The sequence below is a fragment of the Narcine bancroftii genome, chromosome 10 (assembly GCF_036971445.1).
Source record: "Narcine bancroftii isolate sNarBan1 chromosome 10, sNarBan1.hap1, whole genome shotgun sequence".
NCBI classification, from domain to species: domain Eukaryota; kingdom Metazoa; phylum Chordata; class Chondrichthyes; order Torpediniformes; family Narcinidae; genus Narcine; species Narcine bancroftii.
Window position 1 is genome coordinate 30,481,032 of NC_091478.1, and position 22,190 is coordinate 30,503,221.

At 43.5% G+C, this 22,190-nt stretch overlaps 1 long non-coding RNA gene across 33 annotated transcripts in view; it reads left to right on the forward strand.

The window, feature by feature from the left end:
- Positions 1-22,190, forward strand: part of LOC138744395 (uncharacterized) — a 461,764-nt gene that overhangs the window by 270,841 nt on the left and 168,733 nt on the right. Inside the window, exon 6 of one of the 33 annotated variants that reach the window (XR_011345503.1) lies at positions 14,248-14,271. The exons of the other annotated variants lie outside the window; for them this stretch is intronic. This is a non-coding gene — a long non-coding RNA (uncharacterized lncRNA). Of the gene's footprint in view, positions 1-14,247; positions 14,272-22,190 lie in introns of those variants that run through there. 33 annotated transcript variants of the gene reach the window in all.

The following is a 22,190-nucleotide window of genomic DNA, read 5'->3' on the forward strand; positions in this document are numbered from 1 at the left end:
CTTCGAAACTAGATTCAGGTAATAAAATCATATGTCGACCACATAACTGTTTTACAAAAGATCTTAATTGATAATATACAAATATAGAATTTCCACTAATACCATATTTCCTTTGTAATTCGTCAAAGGAACAAAAACAACCCTCAGAAAAACAATCAGATAAATGTTTTATTCCCTTCTTTTCCCATTGTTTCAAAGTGGCATTGGAGACCATAAAAGGAACAAGTTGATTATTATATAATGGCAATCTTCCAGAATATATATTTTTAAGTCCTAATTTTTTAAGTTTACTTGTCCATAAATTCAATAAATGTTTTAATATTGGCACATCGTAAGTTCGTAGTAAATTTTTATTCCATCAAAACAAAAACTCATGAGGAAATTTTTCTAAAATAACCACACTGGGCTCTTATTTCAGCTTTTGTTCCCCACTACCTCACTTTGTAGCTGACAAACACCCTCGGCCCTGGCTTGAACAAACTCTGGAACTACAGGTTGGGAATTTTGCATCATCAAGGCTACTGCTTTAGTTTAGGATCAAATGGGCTCCAGATCACTTCTTGAGATAGAAGTAAAAGACCTTCTCCATATACTCTATATGCTCACATCCAAAAGCAGCCATGGAATATAGCCCATTTCTGCAATTGGTCATCATAGACTTCAAAGGAACCATCGTTTGAAAATGAACTACAGTTAAGCCCCAAATTCTCTCCCAAACATGATTACTTTTCATAGCAGAAGTGCTACCAAAATGGATTAATTAACCATTCCCATCACTTCTCTTTGTGTAAGGGCTGTGACTATATTCCATTGATTATAAAGTATGTAGAGGTATCAGGATTGAAAAATTATCAATACACTTCTTTTCTTTTGAGTTCAGTCTATAAGAAGACTGATTTATTGGATAATCCAAGCAAATTCAGAATGTCAGAATTTTTTTTGATAAAGCATTAAAGAAACAGATTCAACAATGCAAAGTGGCGATTGCACATCATTAACTTTTTTTGCATGAAGAAGTTATAGGAATATTTGAGGTAAACAAGAAAGTCTGTGATTTGTAGTGCAATACCCAAAAGTGCTGAATAAACTCAGCAGGTAATGCAGCATCTATAGGAAGTAAAGGGTAATCAACATATATTTGACCCCTGATGCAAGTTATGAGAGTTTGTTTACACTGTTTACTTCATCTTCTAGAAGAGTTTTTCCTGACTAAGTTGATGATTCCTGCAAAGTTAAGCCACAAAAAGATTGTCTACTTCATACTATTGCAAAGTCACTATTTGCACAGGAATAACTGTGAAGGTTTTTTTTAATTTTTTTTTTGTATTTATTATCTCTTTTTAATTCAATTAAGTATACCATTGTGGATGCTTTTTTTGTAGATTTTTTTTAATGAAGTACCTGTTCAGTTGGAGCAGTAAGAATTTCAGTTCATGAGTACAATGTAAATGATAATGGGGCAGCACAGTCGGTGTAGCAGTTAGCGTAACACCTTTACAGTGGCAGCAATCAGGATTTGGGTTCGAATCCTGCGCTGTTTGTAAGGAGTTGGTATGCTCTCCCTGTGTCTGTGTGGGTTTTCCCTGGGGGCTCTGGTTTCCTCCCACCATTTGAAACATTCTGGGGGTGTAGGTTAATTGAGTATAAATTGGCCAGCATGAACTCGTGGGCCAAAATGGCCTGTTACAGTGCTGCTTGTCTAAATTAAAAATTTAAATTTAAACTTATCTTTATCATTAAAAGTCAGTTAATGCCATTGTTAACAGACAGTCCAGAAAGAGATCTTATAGAAACATATAGAATTATGAAGGGTATGGATAGGATAGATGTAGGAACGTTTTTTGAGCTGGCCGGGGAAACTAAAATGAGAGGACACAGTCTCAAGATTCGGGGGAGTAGATTTAGGACAGAGATGAGGAAAAATAGTTTTTCCCAGAGTGTAGTGAATGTTTGGAATTCTCTAACCAGGGAAGTGGTTGAGGCTGCCTCATTAAACATATTTAAAATTCGGTTAGATAAATTTTTACATGATAGAGGAATTAGGGGTTATGGGGAGAAGGCAGGTAGGTGGAGTTAGGTCATAAATTAGATCAGCCATGATCGTACTTCCTATGTTCCTATTCCTAATACAGCAGCTCCTTTGCATTTCAATGATAATCCTGCTCAGTTTTCACTATATTAACCACAAACTCTCTTTCCTTGCCTGTATGAGTAAGTTGACTAAATTTAGGTGTAGTTCTAGCCAAGAGAAGGACCCGGGGAAAGACAAGGTGTGTTTACTCCTATCTTTATCCATAAGCATTGCTAAAGGCCAGAGAGTGGTGGTCACTACCATCGAAAAGAACCTCCTCCGAGAGGTCTGCCAACTGACCAGGTTCATTACTCAGTGCCTGATCCAGTATGGCCTCTCCTCTAGTCAACATCCCATACTGCGTCAGGACTCGGTCTTGGGCACACCTGACAAGTTTGGCCACATCTATCCCTCCTGCAGTAAAGAGGTGCTAGTCGATAATTAAGAAGTCTCCCATAACAACAAGCCTATCATTTTTGCATCATTCCACAATCTGCATACTTACCTGCTCCTCGGTGTCCTGAGGGTTACTTGGGTCTATAGCCTGCTCCTGTTATAGTGATCACTTCCTTCCTGTTTCAGACTTTAACCCACAATGATTTAGTAAACATTCCCTCTACAATGCAGCTGTGATACTACTATCTCTGGCCAGTAATGCTACTTTCCTCCACTTTTACCTACCATCCTATCCCTTTTAAAACATCTAAACCCCAGTTCCTGCATCAGCCATCCTGTCCTTGAGTCAGCCAAATCTCTACTACAGCCAAATCATAGATCCACATACTTATCCACGCTGTAAATTAATCTCCCTTAATCCTAAAATTTCTTGCATCGAAATAAACGCATTTCCAACTCTGCAAAAGACTACATTTTTGCTTTGTCCACTGCCTCACAATCTCACTACACATTGCATTAACTTTTCCACAATCTTCCCTATTCTCTGCCCTCTTTTTCTAGTTCCCATCTCCCTGCCAAACTAATTTAAGCCCTCTCCAACAGCCCTAGCAAACCTACTCACCAAGAAATTGGCTGCCTTCTGGTTCAGGTGCAACCTGTCCTTATTGTACAGGTTATACCTTCCCCAGAAGAGATCCCAATGATCCACAGATCTTAAACCCTGCTCCCTGCACCAACTCTTCAAGCACGCATTCATCTGCCCTCTCTGGCACATGGTACAGGCAGCAATCCAGAGATTATTACCCTTGAAGTCCTGCTTTTTAGCTTCTTTCCTAACTCCCTATATTCCTTCTTTAGGATCTCATCCTTTTTTCCTATCTACTGTATGTCATTGGTACCAATGTGGACCACCATGTCTGGCTGTTTACACTTCCAGTTGAGAAAGCTGTGGACTTGATCTGAGACATTTCTGACCATGGAACCTGGGAGTCTCAATGTTACGCACAGAACCCCCTATCTGTTCCCCCATCTCTCCTCTTCTATCCTGTTCCTTTTGAGTCGAAGGACCAGAGACTCGACCACTTAGTCTGGTAGAATGTGACTCCAATAGTACTCAAAATGATGCACTTATTGCTGAGGGGAATGGCTTATTTTAACTTTTCATTTAGCAGTTTCTGTTTTTGGATTTCTCTGGGACAGTGATCTCTAATATTTCACATTAAGGGATAGAATGGCAGTTTCATACAATCTTGCAGAATTATCAATTGCAGGGTCAGTTTTTCCATCCTCTTATTCCTGCTTTCATGATGAGAAGAAGGACTATTCACAACGCCAAGATCTATAAAATATGAATAATTTTAAACTGGAGTCACTTCAGTTAGTGTCAAGATTATTTGAAATGAGTAGTTTTGCTGTCAATTCATGATTAGATCAGAATATGCAAAATAATTTTTGGAAAGTGGATTACTTCTGATAAATAACATAATGAAAAAATACACGATTGTATGTTAATTGGCTATTCACTACAGTATTGGTAGTGAATATCCAGAACTGTAGTATTGCTTAAAAAAATCTCTTGGTGCTTGCCACATTGACCACCGCCAGTGGGCTGATATCGCCTCCAACCGTGCACCTTGGTGCCTCACAGTTCGGCGGGCAGCAACCTCCTTTTGTCAGTGAGCCCACCTCACTGACAAAAGGCAAAGGAGGAAAAACCCAACCAACCAATTTTCCCTTGCAACCGCTGCAACCGTGCCTGCCTGTCCCGCATCGGACTTGTCAGTCACCAACGAGCCTGCAGCAGACGTGTACATACCCCTCCATAAATCTTCGTCCGCGAAGCCAAGCCAAAGAAAGAGTATTGCCATGATAAACTTAATGGTAAGCTTGAACTACGAATATACTGTTTGGGTGTGTACTCCAGGCGAAGAATACATTCAGGAACTTTAATTGTATCACCAGTCTAAGCTTGGTTTCATTATAAATGTAATTTGAACCTTGAAATTTGACCCTAGTTAATCTTCCATTTTTGTAGACAAAAGATTTTGAATGAATCAGCCAAAATCATTGGTGTTTTATTTCAGCAACATGAGTTATAAGCTATTGTACTAATTAAATAAGATTGTTATAATAGACTGAATGTCAGTTCAATCACATGCTATCTCACTGAATGACTGATGACTTGAACTCCCTTCTCAACCAAAATTTCTGTCAATGACTTTCAAAATAATTAAATAGGCTGTGATTCATGTACAGGTATATGTAAATATATGGTGGTAAAATGATACCATCAGCAGAAATGGGAAATTACAATAGGGTGATCTGCATATTAATAAAATGTAATGGAAATGCAATTCATCTATGGTTGCCTATGCTACACCAGACATAAATGCATCCTAATCTATGACTGAAGCACTATACCATTTACTATTGCATCACTGCATTTCTCTCCTTATATTTCTTAATGTGACAAGCTGAACAAAACAAAGCACCAGCTTTAAATGGACGATTCATAAAATGTGAGAGTGGTTGGCATCTAGAACCTTTAGTGCTTTTGATGAAATCGTATGATTTGAAAGGAAATCTAATATGTTGCATTTTAGATCAGTCAGTAATGTTTGTAATCTATACATTCAGGTAAAACACTAGAGGATTCTGGCTTCATCTGCACTAAATGACCTAGTAATTAAATGTTCAATGCTTTCACTGATGTAGATGAAAAAATAATTGGTTACACAGATTAGATTCACAGAAATAACACAATGTGCCCTTAGGAAATTGACAGAAAATTCCCGAATGTAATATTGAGCACTACCTTTGAAAGATTTTGCTTAAAGTCGTGGTGTTTTAATGATTGACATTATTGTTACAGAGTTTGTTGTCTTTTAATTGCTACTTTGTGTTATATAATAAGTAATTAAATGGATTGATTTAATGGAACATCTAGTTAGGATTAGTGCATAAAAGTACTAGGGAAACGCAGCAGGTCCCACAGCATCTATAGGAGGCAAAGATACATAATCTACTTTTTGGGCCTGAAGTCTTCGTCAAGGTATAAGCAAAAAGCAGGCAGGTGCCTGAATAAAAAGGTGATGATGGGGAGGGAGAGGGGAACAAGGGAAAGGGGGGGGGGCAAGCACAGGCCAACACCCAAGAGGTCATAGGTGGACTGATAGGAAGCCAGGAGAGAAATGCTGAGAATTGTTCAGGGGAGGAGGTGAGAATGTGAATACAGAGCTAGAGGAAAATAGACATAGGGATAGGGAAAGAGAGAGACAGGTTGGGGTATTGGAAGCTAACGGAAACCAGAGAAGTCGCTGTTAATACCATCTAGTTGGAGGGCCCAGATGGAATACGAGGTGCTGTTCCTCCAGTTTGCCGATGGTCTCAGTTTGGCAGTGAATGAGTCTGTGGGCAAACACCTTGACATGGGAGTGTGGAAGGGAAATGAAATGGGTTGCCATTGGGTGATCCCCGCTTTTGCAACGGACAGAGCTAAAGTGCCGAACGAAGAGATCGCATAGAGTGTGTTCCAGTCTCTCTGTTGTAGAGAAGGCCACAAAGAGAGTACTGGATGCAGTAGATAACCCCTGCAGATTCAGAAGTGAAGTTGTGTCACTTGGAAGGGCTATTTGGGGCTTCAAATGGCGGTGAGTCAGGAGGTGTAGAGTCAAGCGCAACATTCCCCTTGGACACGGGTAGAAACCGAGTGGGGAAATTGGTGGGAAGGAATGAGTGGACAAAGGAATCATGGAAGTAGCGAAAGGTGGAGAGGGGAAGATTTATCTAGTGGTGGGATCACATTGTAGGTGGTGGAATTTGCGAAAGGTGATATGTTGAATGCAGAGGCTTGGGAGGTGATTGGTGAGGACAATGGAAATCCTGTCCTTGTTACATTTGGGTGTCAAGGGGGCCAGAGCAGAGTGCTGGAAATGGAAGATCCACAGGTGAGGGCTGAGTTGATAGTAGTGGAGGCAATGCCACTTTTATTTTGAAGGAAGTGGATGTTTTGGATGATCTTGTGTGATCTTCATCCTGGGATCAGACATGTTGGAGATGGAGTGATTGTGAGAAATTAATAGAATCCTCACAGAGAATCAGGTGTGAACAGGTGTATTCGAGGTAATTGTGGGAGATGGTGGCTTTGTAGAAAATGTCTGTCAGCAATCTGTCTCCCGAGATGGCGACAGAGAGATTGAGAAAGGGGAGAACATTGGAAGATAGAGACCAAGTGAATTTGTGGTCGGGTGAAAGTTGGCAACAAAGTAGATAAAGTTTACGAGCTCATCATGAGTGCATGAGGCAGTACCCATGTTGCCGTCAATATAGCAGAGAAAGAGTTGAAGAACCTTGCCTGTGTAGACGTGTAGTGAGGATTATTCCTCATAGCCAACAAAAAGGCAGGCATAGCTGGGGCTGTTGCAGGCACTCATGGCTACCCCCTCAATTTGGAGAAAGTTGGACAAGTCAAAATGATGATAATAAGTTCTGCCAGCTTGAGGAGGATGGTGGGGGAGGGAGATTGGTTGGGTCTGTTGTTGAGGAAGAAATAAAGAGCTTTGAGACCTTTGGCATGGGAGATGGAGGTGAATACGATTGCATGACGACTGTGAAGATGAGATGGTCGAGTTTGGGGAACTGGAAGTTGTTGAAGTGATGGAGGACATGTGAAGTATATGAGCAATACCATATGAGGTATTTAGTCAGGATATATACCCACTCTAAATAGGAATGTACTCAGATTTTTAACAAAAACTATAATTGCCAAAGGTACCTTGAGGCTGCTATTAAATTTAGTTAATTCAAATCAAAAAACATTATCAAAATGTAGAGGATGAAATGATGTTGCATGAGGTTTGGGTAAAGAAACATGAATATATCTTCCTGAAATGTCTGCACCGAAAATAAGTGTAACCCAGAATAGGCTTAGGTTTCATCTTCACACCAGTGTTTTGTGACACCAGCATCATGTTAAGATTCAGAACAGATCTGGCAGTTTCACGTTGGGCATTCAGGAGATGAGCCTTCAGCAGCCATCAGCAAAATTGTATTCAGCTATATGGTGTAATGTCATGGCTCAGCATATCCCTCGTTCTGGAATCATTATCTGGCTAGAGGATCATCCTGGTTCATTGAAGAGTCAAAGAGCATGTCAAGGGCAGCGGCAGGCACACTTTAAAAATAGACAGGAGAATCTTTGACACAACACCATGTTTGTACTAAACAGCAAAAGCTGTACATGGGAGACAGAAACTCCCCCAACTAATGCATCAGCTTGAATGCTATCACAATCAATTCATTAAACAAAGGAAGGGGGTGGTGGCAACCCAGACATGAATGAAAAGTCAAGAGTTCAGTCAGGTGAATCAAGTCCTAATGACTCTTTCAACTAAATGTGTGATATCACTAGTGTACTTGATTCCACAAAGATCTAACTCAATCCAGCTCAAAGGATTCTACAATCTCAGGTTACTTTACAAAATTGGTGGAAGCAAGGGAATTTATTAAAACCATTGAACAGAGAAGAGCATTGGAAATGTTGGTTAATAGATTCACAATTATAAGCAGATTGACTGAGAGTTTATTGAAAGAAAATCAGCCTTAATTATAACTCAACCACTGTATAATAAAAAGGCAATTTACTAAATGGGAATGAAGTTGGAGGGGCAGCAAATTCAGACGTGTATAAAATTAAAACTGGATTAAAAATCATGTTCAAAGCTTGTCAGTCCCATTAGATCCAGGAAAAAAGCCAGTTCTAGCAAAGGACAAAGTGTTCTTTTTAAACAGAGCCAAAAGGCTAACCGGGAGAAGTGAAGTTGGCCCACTGATGCACTGTAGTTTATTATTTTTCCCATTCCTTATGAGAGGTTTGAGATGAGTGAAATAAGTTTACCTTCATTTGCCACTAGCAAAATAAGGCAGTTTAACAATTCTTATCTGACTTCATCCCACCTAAGTGTTATTCAGTCTACCTGCTGGAACGTTGAAAAAAAACCAGAATATGAATTCTTTGGAGTGGATTCAAAATCAAGATGGGTGACAATGATCAAGAGCTTCTTTTATTGCTGATAAAAGATCCATGCAAGGTGTGAAATTCAAGCCTAATTTATACAAAATTTCCAAGCCACTTTATTTGGTTGAAATCCTCACTATAGAAATTCAGAATTTTTCCCTCAGGATGTTCTCCACCTTTGAGGACCATTTGCTTCCATTCCATTTCTGTGAATTCTGAGGTGACTGATGAAACCAATGTAAAGCCCATAGACTCTGTTTTAGTTGAGAAAGGAGGTGCCCGTCAGTTTGGGTGGATGGTTGGTCTGGCTTCTCTGCCTTCTCGATGTGATTCTGAATGACCCTTCTCAATTTCATGCAATCAGAGCACAGAGATTGGCATGAGTCAGTGGGTGTATTACACGCTTTAACAGGAGAATTTGAGGGGATCCTGGAATCTTTTCCATGATCTATCTGGCAGCCTTTTTGCCCTGATGGAGCTTGGAATAGAATGACTGATGTGACCTTCCTATCAGAGATGAATGGCCCGAGAAAGATGTTGGATCCCTCAGCCTACTAGTTGGTGGAATCTTTTTTTGAGCTTTGATGTTTGTAGTCTAGAACTCAGAAACATGCAGGCGGACAGGAATCATTGCTTAAAGGTTTTGATATTCCATCTCTCTTCTTAGATGGTCAAAGACTATATTGTCACATTGAAGATAATCATTTTTACCTATGTGATATACAGTAAGCACGTGGAAATTCACCCTCAATAGATAGAGTTGATCACACTATATAGTAACATCGTCACTGTAACTGTAGTCATTCCGGACAGAAATGAGAAGAGTCATCTTCACCCAGAGGATGGTAAAGATTTTCTATTCTCTGCCCAAGAGAACACTGAAGAATCTAGTTTATTCAAACAAAGTTTTAGAGATTTTTCGATATGTAGTACAATGGAATAGATCTTATTGATTGGAGAACCAAGTACAGGAGGTCAAATTAAATCCTGCATTTATTATGTTCTTGTATTCTAGAAAATCTAAATAATGTGGCGGTACGCCATTAGGCAAGTGAACCAGCCCTGCTTGTCACGCACACGGAGGGGCAGCTGGTCAAAATGGTACCGTCGGGGATTTCCTCCCGACCTCGGCACCGGGCTCAGAAGCCCGCGCTTGGGGACCCACATGATGCCCTGGTGACATCAGGGCCCCGCAGCGCAGTTCTCAGCCAGGTCCAGGCTGGGAGTATAAGACCAACCAGGTAGCCTGCAATAAATCAGTTTTACTCAATGAACTCAACCCCTCTGATTGTGCGATCCTTCAGTTAGCAGTGTAGCCGCCGCTACAATTGGTGACCCCGACAGGTTCAAACGTTTTTGAACCCAATATGAAAACCCTTCGATCAACGTTATAGCCATCAAGCTTCCTGACTTCTGAGTTCAGGAGCTAAAGACCTGGTTCAGCCACACAGATGCTCAGTTTCACCTCCGCCAGATTTAATCGGATATGACCAAGTTTTACCATGTGGTCGCTGCCCTGGACCAGGCCACCGCCAAACGAGTGGTGCACCTCATTCAGCACCCACCCACGGAAGATAAGTACGGGACCATCAAGCGGGTGCTCACCGGCTCCCTCAGCCTCTCCAGGTGCCAGCGTGCCGCTTGGATGCTGCACTTCGACGCCTTAGGGGACAGAACTCCTATCGAGTTGATGGATGAGATGTTCGCGCTCGTGGGTGATCCACTCTTCGAGTGCATCTTCCTCGACCATCATCCTGAAGACATCCGGCCATTTCTGTCCCAGGAAAGCTTTGTCGACCCTAGGAAGGTCGCTCAAAAGGCTCAGGAGCTAAGACTTGAATGATTCCCGGAGGGCTCAGCAGTCCAGCAGGTCATGAGTCATGGCATGACCTTGCCAAGCCTTCCTCTAGCACTCCAGTGAAACATACGGCCTCTGCAGGGGCCTCAAAGAGCATCCACTTCAGGCCTCCGCTTCTTCCACCATCACTGGGGAGCCAAGATTTGGAAGTGTCGTCAGCCCTGCTCGTTCCAGGGAAATGAACAGGCCAGCCACTGTTAATGGCTGTGGCGGCTGGCGAAGAACACAATCTTCTCTACCTGCAGAATTCAGTCAGCGGCCAATGCTTCCTCGTTGACACCGGGGCCCAGATTAGTGTCATCCTAGCCACAGCCATCGATTCCTGGAACCCACTTCGAGGACTTCCCCTCCGTGAAGCCAATTTGATGGAGATCCGGACGTATGGAGACAAGACCATCCACTTCCAGATCAGCCAGCGGAAGTTCTCGTGGAAGTTCACCATTTCATCCCTTCCAACCACCATCCTGGGTGTCGACTTCCTCCTCGCCCTTAGACTCCTAGTCAACATTTGAGGTAGGCAACTGGTAGATGCCCGTACCTTCCAATCTGTTCGCCTCAACGCCTCCCGCACAGAGCAGCTGCAGATGGCCACGGTCAACACGCCCAGGGACGAGTTTCAGTGTATCCTGGACGAGTTCCCATCCCTCCTCAAACCACAGTTCTCCGCCGCCTCACCACGCCATGGGGTGTTTCATTTCATCCACACCCAAGGCCCGCCGGTCTACGCCAAGGCATGCCGGCTCTCACTGGACAAACTCCAGATAGTGAAAGAAGAGTTCTCGCATCTGCAGGAGCTGGGGATCATTCGACGCTCCGACAGTCCTTGGGCCTCACCAATCCACCGGTCCTGAAAGCCTCCGGCAGCTGGCGCCCTTGTGGAGATTATCGATGGCTTATCGACGCGACGGTACCTGACCATTACCCCATCCCTCACATCCAGGACTTTACAGCCAACCTGCAAGGCGTGAGGGTATTCTCCAAGGTTGACCTGGTGTGCGGGTATCACCAAATTCCGGTGCACCCCGAGGACGTACCCAAAACAGCCATCATCACCCCCTTTGGCTTGTTCGAGTACCTGCACATGCCGTTTGGGCTCAAGAACGCCGCCCAGACCTTCCAGCGCCTTATGGACACAGTGGGCAGGGATTTAAATTTTTATTCATTTACCTGGATGACATCCTTGTCACCAGCAGAGACTGGGCTCAACACAAGTCTCACCTGTACACCCTCTTCTCCCGACTGGGTGACTTCGGCCTAAAGATTAATCAGGCCAAGTGCCAGTTCGGGAAAGAGTCCATGCAGTTCCTGGGCCATACCATCATGGCCGAAGGAGCTACACCTGCTGCTACGAAGGTCACTGCAATCAGGGAGTTTCCACGCCCAGACAACCTCAAGAGGTAACAGGAGTTCGCAGGTATAGTCAATTTCTATAACTGCTTCATTCCAGGCACTGCATGCATCACACAGCTGCTCTTCGCACTCATCACAGCCAAAGACAAGACCCTCGCCTGGACTCCAGAGGCCAGCAGGGCATTCAAAGCCATGAAAGATGCCCTCGTGAAGGCTACCCTGCTCGTCCACCCACGCACCATCCTGCATATGGCACTCTCCGTCGATGCCTCTGACTCAGCCATCGGCGCCATCTGGAGCAGCAGGTGAACGGACAGTGGAAACCACTGGCATTCTTTAGCCGACTTCTTCACCCGCCAGAGAGCAAGTATAGCGCTTTTGATCGTGAGTTGCTGGGCATGTACCTGGTGGTGCGTCATTTCCGCTATTTCTTGGAGGGGAGGCCTTTCACCATTTTTACCAACCACAAACCCCTCACTCGGGCTCGCTATAGCAAGAGAACCCTAGGCGGCCCACCAACAGCGTCACCTCTCCTTCATGTCGGAGTTCACCACCCACATTCGGCACAAGGTGGGGAAAGACAATGTGGTCGCCGACGCACTCTCACAAAGGGCCATTTGCACGCTGACGCCCGGCCTCGACTTCGACCAGCTCGCCCGGGACCAGAAGTCTGACGAGACGCAGGCCTTCAGGACTGCCATCACGGGCAGTTCCAGGACCTTCCAACTCCTTATGGTGAGGGCACCGTCCTGTGCGATGTCTTCATGGGCAACCTGTGACCAGTGGTTCACCAGCAGTGGCACAGGCAAGTCTTCCACCATATCCATGTTCTTTCCCACCCTTCCATCAGGTCCATGGTCCGTATGGTGGCAGAACATTTCATCTGGCATGGGTTTCAGAAGCAGATTGCAGACTGGGCCAGAACCTGTACCCATTGCCAGCTTTCCAAGGTACACAGGCACTCCAGAGTGCCAGTACAAGATTTCAAACAAGTCCGGGAATGGTTCAGCCACATACATGTGGACATTGTCGGACCCTTACCCGTTCCTTGAGGTAACCATTACCATTTCATGGTGGGAGACTGCACCACTCAAAGGGATCCCGATGCCAGATGCATCCATGGACTCCTGTTCCCGAGCACTTTTGACCAGTTGGGTTGCCCGATTCGGCGTTCTGACCCACCTCACCAATGATCAGGGTGCCAAGTTCACCTCTGCGCTCTGGGCACAGCTCGCTAAAAGGCTGGGGATCGAGCTACATCATGCCACGGCCTATCACCCACAGGCCAATTGGCTAGTCGAGCAATTGCACCACCACCTTAAGTCAGCACTTATGGCCTGCCTCACCAGCCCCGACTGGATGAACGAGCTGCCTTGGGTGCTCCTGGGCATCCACTCGACACCCAAAGAAGACCTACAGGCGTCATCAGCTGAGCTGGTCTATGGTGCACTGCTAGCCCTACACAGTGAGTTTGTCAATGCACCTCACAACCCCTAGCAGTCACCGCACAGTCTACTTCCCCGCCTCCAGGCCTTGTTGGACTCCTTCACACCCCCACCGCCGCCCAGACACGGCACACGGGCCTCTTATGTCCCCAGTGAGCTGTACTCCGCAGAGTACATTTTTATCAGGTGAGGCCCGTCCACATCACCTCTACAAAGACCATACAAAGGGCCGTACAAAGTCATCCAGAGTTCAGAATCCACTTTCACGACTGACACCGGTAGTATGAAGGAAGTGTTTACGGCGGACAGGTTAAAGCCAACCCACCTCGACCCCAATGAACCAGTAGTTGTGGCCCAACCCAAGAAGCGAGGCCACCTGGCAAAAAAGGACATTGACGCTGGTTCTGGGGAAAACTGTGTGGCGATACGCCATTAGGCAGGTGAACCGGTCCCGCTTGTCACGCATGTGGCGGGGCAGCTGGCCAAAATGGTGCCATCGGGGGTTTACTCCCGACTTTGGCACCGGGCTCAGAAGCCCATGTTTGGGGACCCACGTGGCACCCTGGTGATGTCGGGGTCCCCCCAGCGCGGTTCTCAGCCAGGTCTGGGCTGGGAGTATAAGATCAACCAGGCAGCTTGCAATAAATCAGTTTTGCTCACTGAACTCAACCTGTCTGGTTGTGCCGCCACTACAATAACATGTTAATACTACCTTTCAAGTTAGGATTTTTAGATATTGGTGTGGTAAAATTGAACAATTCTCAGAATTTTTAATTCCAAATTGAACTAAATTTCAATAGTAGAATTCCTAATTATAGATTAAGCGTATTACAACACAGCAGCAACTCCCTCGTAAAGTTAGCATGGGCACCAAGGGAACGTATAGAATGGTGGAATAAAATTATATAATGGGCAGCTCATTCTAATAACTAGCTGGAGATTCCATGCAAAATTACCGAGCAGCTTTTTTGCATGTCAGGACATTTCAGACTTTTGACCTTGTGCAGGTCACAGGGAAATACAACATGTGCCAATGGTCAAAGGTTTGTGTTCCTGACCTCACAGATCATAACCAAAAGGGGCTCAATTGACATTATGTTTGATCCCTCAGCTTTACGCCAGCCATAGCTGAGGTCTCCTTCAGACTCTTATTTGGGTGAGTCATCAAGCATCATGAAAAGTCAACAAACGTGAGCAACCTGTTGTTTTTATTTTATTTTAATTAATATTCATGATTTTAATTTATTTGCATGGGGGCCAAACTACATTTAAGTGGGGGGGTGCTACAGGCATAAATCCTAAATTTTTAATTTTTTTTAATGTAGTTTGTAGGAGAGAAGAATGGAAGAAACCACCTAAATTTTTAAATTTATAAATTTAGACATACTGCACAGTAACAGGTCATTTTGCCCAATTTTCAAGCTCATGCCGCCCAATTTACACCTCATTAACCTACACCTCTGGGTACGTTTTGAATGGTGGGAGGAAACCAGTGCTCCCCAGAGAAAACCCATACAGTCACAGGGAGAACGTACAAACTCCTTACAGACAGCGCGGGATTTGAACCCCGGTCCAGTGCCGATCATTGGTGCTGTAAAGGCATTGCATTAAATGCTACACCAACCATGCCAAACTTGACTGCTTCACAGGGAAGGGGGCCAATAAACTCCTAAGGGGGCCATAGCCCAAAATAAAAGTTGAGAATCCTTTGGTTGCCCTTTTTGGTTCCACTGGAGAAGATGACGTTCGTTTAACTCCAATCAAATGTTGTACTTTATCCTTCATCTCTCTTTTGGCTAGACGTGCGATATTAATAAGATGGAGGGATACTGGCCTGCTAACCATGCTCAGTGGCTGAGGGATATTGTGTTTAAATCTAAAAAAAAATTGCTGTTCAATTAGTAATACAAACAATGGTGTGGGGACCTTTCCCGAATTATTTTCAGAACCTTAGCTAAACTAAGGAATATATTTTTCTTTTTTTTTCTCTCTTTTCTTACTTTTATGTTCTCTTTAAATATAAAACCCAACTTCCTGCAATTTATTGTTTGACTCCAGGAATGAAACATACTTTAAATATAAAATTCTGGTGTATAGATAGGGCCAAAGAGTTGAGGGACTTTTTGGGATAAACTCCTAAGTTGTGCTTGTATAAATTTGACAATCTTGTTGTGTTCTTTAATTCTTGACATCTATGTTGTGCACTTTACAAATTTTCTGTATATGCTTTGTTTATCCTTGTAAAAATTCAATAAAAGAAAGAAGAATTTGGACAGGCCCATGGATGGGAGAGGCATGGAGGCCTATGGACTAGGTGCTGGTCAGTGAGACTAGGCAAAAAAAGGTTCAGCACAGACTAGAAGGGCCAAATGGGCCTGTTTCTGTGCTTTGGTGTTATATGGTTCTACGTTTATGGCTGGTTGAAACATTTATCAACTTTAAATATGTCATCAGAGACATCGAGAAACACTGGAAGACGCCTCTAATAGTCTGTGCTGACAGACATTGGCTGGAGCCTTAGTCCTGCCACCTATGGAATACCCCACCTTGCCAAAGTCATAGAGGAATACAGCATAGAAAGAGGATCTTTGGCTCACCGTCTGGAATCAGAATTTAGTGTCATGAACATATCACAGAATTTGCTGTTGCGACAGTCTCATTTATATAAACCACATTACAAAATAAATAACAGTTGTCCAAGGAAAGGGGAAAAAAAAAGCTAAGGTAGTGTCTATGGTTCATTATTCATTCAGAAATCTGATGGCCGAGGGGAAGTGCTCATCTTCAGACTCCTGTACCTTTTTCCCCAGTGGTAGCAGACTGAAGAGGGCATGGCCTGGGTGTCTTTGAGGATAGAGGCTGCTTTCTTAAGATGCAACCTCTTGTAGATGTCCTCAATGGAGTGAAGACTGGGGCCCAGGAATTCACAGGCTGAGTAACAACCCTTTGGAGTTTTTTCTTGTACTGAGCAGAGGCACCTCCATACCAGAAAGTGATACAAACCAGCCAGAATGCTCTCCATGCTACACCTAGAGAAGTTTTCAAGAGTCTTAGTGACATTCCGAATCTCCTCAAATTTCTCACAAAGTATAGCCTCTGGCAAGCCTCCTTCATGACTACATTGATATGGAGGCCCCAGGACAGATCTGAAATCCTTGACCCTCTCCACTACTGAGCCCTCGATGAGGACTGGTTCATGTTCTCCTAATTCCCTCCTGAAGTCCACAACCATCTCCTTGGTTTTGATAATGTTGATTGCAAGGTTGTTGTTGTGACACCTCTCAATGAACTGTTAGTCCATGCTGACCATAAGCACTATTTATACTAATCCCATTCTCTCCTATTTTGTACTTCCTACATTCACACTTCCTTCTCCCTCCTCCCCTCCACCCCCTTGCTGGATTATGCTGCCTACATGCACACCTGGGGTAATTTGTAGGTACCTACAAATCTATGTGTCTTTGGGAGGTGGGAGGTGTGTAAAAACCTCACAGCTGACATCCAGGGTTAGGATTGAACTTAGGTCACTGGAGTGGTGAGTGAGTCACCATTGTGCCAACCTAGCGATGTGGCCACAATATTGAGGATAACATTGGAGCCATAGAGGTACAAAGAGGTACAAATGATTGCAGGCATCCCATGGGAGGTAACCATGAGATCTAGGCAAGCCCAGAGTGACCATTGAATATTCCTCATTCTATAAATTGGAACCGCTTACAGAGATGTTGCTGACTCCCAGGAGGTATTTAATGGAGGACCAGAATTTAGTACAGTTCATAAAATAGAGATGAAGGAAGAAGTAGAACAGATTGAATGGGAGAAGTGATTTATTAACATTTCACTCACCTATAATGGGCAACAAGCAGATATTAAGAGGAACAAAGGAAGAATACACCCCAAATATAAGCAACTGTTAAATTGAAATGCTTGCATCTAAATTGGCCATGAATAACTTGGGAAGAAAAATCAGAAAATAAAACAAGTTTGATGAAGATCACTGGGAGAAGTTAGAAAGATTAGACTGAGAAGATTACAGAATGATATCGAAAGCACATATAGAAGGGTAAAGGGTGAATGAAAAAAAATATAAAAAGCAAAAGCTAAATGCAACAGCAACGAATTGTCACATTACTAAAATAGTAATATCTGATTCAGGGAACTGGTAAGAGCCTGAAGGCCCTCCAATGAGGATAAAATTGAGAATAGCTCGTTTACTAAATGGGTATTAAACCTTTATGAAGTATTTATTGAGCAAAACCATGATGAACTGTCCAGAATTGAATCATGTAGACTTACAAACTATACTTAGTGCATAAATAGTAAAATGGAAAATATCTGGACATTCTCAATATTTCAAACCCCTGTGCGTCCGCCACATACAAAATGTGGTGATTAACTGTATATTTCTGGGCTGGTTTAAGTTGTTGAAAAGAAATCACCACTTCAAAACAAAAAGCTTAGCAACTACTATCAAACAAGAGTTGACAGAAGTATTCATGTTGTGGTTTGACCAGTGAATTGAAATAAAAGGACAGTTTAGAGAAAGCTGGAGCTCCCCTATATGCAAAAGGGATGTACGATAAGCAATCTAATAAAAAAGGATAAAGCATTCAATACAGAGAGAAGGAATCTGCAATGCAATTTCAGAGTACGTCTTAACATTACAGGAAAGATAAAAAGATTAAAACTGGTGAAAGCAAAATATGTTCAAATGTCAGAGGAACTGATTCATTTCAAGGGGTATCATCAGTTGAAGTGGTGGTATAATGGCAAAGGAGGTGAAAGTCTGAGATCCATTCAAAACCTGCAATGAGAAGAACAGTTTTACTTTATGGTTTTCTCAGTTATGTCTAGCCAATAATTTCCCTTTTCAGAGACAATATTTTTGTGATGGATTGGCTAGCCTTGCTGATTAATGGAATCTGGGCAAAGAAACCAGTTAGTGGCTGAAGAGGTGAGAGGAAGGGGCACAGTGGATGAGCAGGAGGGTGTCCAGGTGGGTTGAAATTCTTCTCAAACAATAATTTGATTCAGGCAAGACACATAGGGAGATTTATCAGTGTTTTGAGCTCATAAACAATTCCATTTTAGCAAGTTGATCTTTGGCATATCATTTAAAAATGGAAGATTTCCATACAAATTGGATGTTACAGACGTTCATCCTGTCATCTTGATGTGCAATTGGGAAAATCTGTGAAAATCAAAAATAACCTTTGGACAATTAAGGCATTTCTGCATGTATCTTGTTTTTTTTGGTCTGCAATGTATTGAAATGATGTTTTAGAATGTTTCTCCCTCTGATTAAATTCATAATTTGCTTTCTTTAAAATCTCATCAATTATTTTCAATATAATATTGCCTCCATTCAAGAAAGGCTGCAAGGAAAAAAAAAATCCTGGAAACCACAGGCCAGTCAGCTTCACATCTGTGGTTGGTAAATTATGACAGAGCATTCTGAGGGAGAATATATGTGCACTTGGATGGAGAAGGCTGATTAGGGACAGTCAGAATGGTTTTATTACTCAGAAGTCATGCCTCACAAATCTAACAGAGTTTCTTGAAGATGTGACCAAGAAGATTGATGAGGACAGAGCTATAGACATTTTTTATATGTGGATTTCAGCCATGCATTTGATAAGGTTCCACACAGTAGGCTGCTCTGGAAGGGTAGATTGCATGGGATCCAATAGTAGATTGGATAGAAAATTGGCTTCATGGTAGAAAGCAGAGGTTGATGGTGAAAAGATGTTTTTTTTTGGACTAGAGGCCTGGGACTAGTGTTGAATTATAGGGTTCAGTACTGGGTCCACTACTGGTTGTCATCAATATCAAAGATTTAGATGAAAATCTATTTGGTTTGATTAGCAAATTTGTAAATTGCCAAAGATTGCAGCAGGATCTTGTTTAGTGGGACAGGTGGCCAAAGGAATGGTAGATGAAAATTAATGCAGAAAAATGTGAAGTGTTGCTTTTTGGGAGGTCTAACATAGTAAATGGCAGAGGGATCCTGGAGTAAAGGCACAGAGTACCTTGAAAGTGGTGTCACAGGGAGAGAGGATAGTCAAAAAGGCCTTTGGCACATTGGCCTTCATCAGTCAGAGTATCGAATATAGAGATTGGAAGATCATGTTGCAGTTTTATAAGATGTTGGTGAGGCCTCATTTGGAGTATTGTGTTCAGTTTTGGTCACTGTTTTATAGGAAAGATGTAGTCAAGCTGGAGAGGTGCAGAGAAAGCTTATGAGGATGTTGCCAGTTTTCGTGGGCATGAGCCTTAGGAAGAAGTTGAGCAGGAAATGGCTTTAATCCTTGGAGTGCAGGAGGTTGAAGGGTGATCTCATAGAGATATACAAAGTCATGAGAGGAATAGATTGGGTGAATGCAGAGAACTTTTAGTGCAAAGTATGGGAATTGGTAATAAGAGGGCATTGGTTTAACTTTAAGTTGGGGGGAAGAAATTTAACATGAATCTGTGAGGTAATGTCTGAGAGGGCAGTGCACGCAAGGAATGGGCTGTCAGTGAGGTGAATGAGGCAGACCGTATTGCAATATTTAAGAAAAAAAATGAGATGGATACAAGCAGGGGTGGCCAACCTTTTAATTTTTAATTTAGACATACAGCACGGTAACAGGCCATTTCTCTCCAAAAGTCCATGCCGCCTAATTAACCTATACCCCTGGTTTGTAGTCATGGGCCGAAATGGCCTGTTACCATGCTGTACTGTATGTCTAAATTAAAAAGGAAAAGGTTAGCCACCCCTGGATACATGGGTAGAATGGGTTGAGATGGATATGAGCCAATCACAGGCAGGTGGGACAAGTGTGGGAGGGATATTTTGGTTGAGCAAGTTGAGCTGAAGGGCTTGTTTCCATGACTCTATATCTTGATCCAAGAGCTAATTCTCATTTTCATGTGAATCACCTTTGGTTGATAATAATGATGACTATTTGGGAGGCTTTGAAGGTGCCAACACAGTGAAAGATAGAAACCTCAATGCTGGAACTGCATTAATGTTATTTGGATAGGTAGGGACAGAATCAGATAAAAACCGAGCAGGAGATTTATTGAGGAATATTTCAGGAAGATGAAATGGTCAAAAATATGTAATACCATTGAGGATGGAGATTTTATTGCATACTTCTAAACTTCCCCAAACCTGTAGTTTGACCAATCAGTGTTATACAGGTACAGGAGAAGGCCACTCAGCCCTTCAAGCTTGCTCCACCATTCAACATAATCATGGCTGATCATAAAACTTCAGTGCCCTATTCCTGCTTTCTCTTCATACCCAGCGATTCCCTTTAGTCAATAGAACCACAAATGACTCTCTTCTGAATATATCTAATGAACTGACCTCAACAACTTTGGAAGGAAGTTCCACAAGTTCACAACTCTGAGGAAAGGTGTATCCTCATCTCAGTCCTAAAGTACTTGCCCTGAATTGTTAGACTGTGGCCCCTTGTTCTTGACTTTCACATCTGTAACATTCTTCCTGCTTCTAACCAGTCTAGCCCAGTCAGAATTTAAAAACTCTCAATAACATTCCCTCTCGTTCTTCTAAATTCCATTGTCTAACCCCAGTCTATCCAGTATTTCTTTATAAGTCAGTCCTGCCATCCCAAGAATCAGTCTGGCACTCCCTCAGTCTTCTTTGGCTTGGCTTCGCGGACGAAGATTTATGGAGGGGGTAAAAAGTCCACGTCAGCTGCAGGCTCGTTTGTGGCTGACCAGTCCGATGCGGGACAGGCAGACACGATTGCAGCGGTTGCAAGGGAAAATTGGTTGGTTGGGGTTGGGTGTTGGGTTTTTCCTCCTTTGCCTTTTGTCAGTGAGGTGGGCTCTGCGGTCTTCTTCAAAGGAGGCTGCTGCCCGCCAAATTGTGAGGCGCCAAGATGCACGGTTTGAGGCGTTATCAGCCCACTGGCGGTGGTCAATGTGGCAGGCACCAAGAGATTTCTTTAGGCAATCCTTGTACCTTTTCTTTGGTGCACCTCTGTCACGGTGGCCAGTGGAGAGCTCGCCATATAATACGATCTTGGGAAGGCGATGGTCCTCCATTCTGGAGACGTGACCCATCCAGCGCAGCTGGATCTTCAGCAGCGTGGACTCGATGCTGTCGACCTCTGCCATCTCGAGTACCTCGACGTTAGGGGTGTGAGCGCTCCAATGGATGTTGAGGATGGAGCGGAGACAACGCTGGTGGAAGCGTTCTAGGAGCCGTAGGTGGTGCCGGTAGAGGACCCATGATTCGGAGCCGAACAGGAGTGTGGGTATGACAACGGCTCTGTATACGCTTATCTTTGTGAGGTTTTTCAGTTGGTTGTTTTTCCAGACTCTTTTGTGTAGTCTTCCAAAGGCGCTATTTGCCTTGGCAAGTCTGTTGTCTATCTCATTGTCGATCCTTGCATCTGATGAAATGGTGCAGCCGAGATAGGTAAACTGGTTGACCGTTTTGAGTTTTGTGTGCCCGATGGAGATGTGGGGGGGCTGGTAGTCATGGTGGGGAGCTGGCTGATGGAGGACCTCAGTTTTCTTCAGGCTGACTTCCAGGCCAAACATTTTGGCAGTTTCCGCAAAGCAGGACGTCAAGCGCTGAAGAGCTGGCTCTGAATGGGCAACTAAAGCGGCATCATCTGCAAAGAGTAGTTCACGGACAAGTTTCTCTTGTGTCTTGGTGTGAGCTTGCAGGCGCCTCAGATTGAAGAGACTGCCATCCGTGCGGTACCGTGCAGAGAACAAAACAAAGGACTCTACATCACCTTTGTTGACCTCACCAAAGCCTTCGACACCGTGAGCAGGAAAGGGCTTTGGCAAATACTAGAGCGCATCGGATGTCCCCCAAAGTTCCTCAACATGATTATCCAACTGCACGAAAACCAACAAGGTCGGGTCAGATACAGCAATGAGCTCTCTGAACCCTTCTCCATTAACAATGGCGTGAAGCAAGGCTGTGTTCTCGCACCAACCCTCTTTTCAATCTTCTTCAGCATGATGCTGAACCAAGCCATGAAAGACCCCAACAATGAAGACGCTGTTACTCCCTCAGTAGCACTT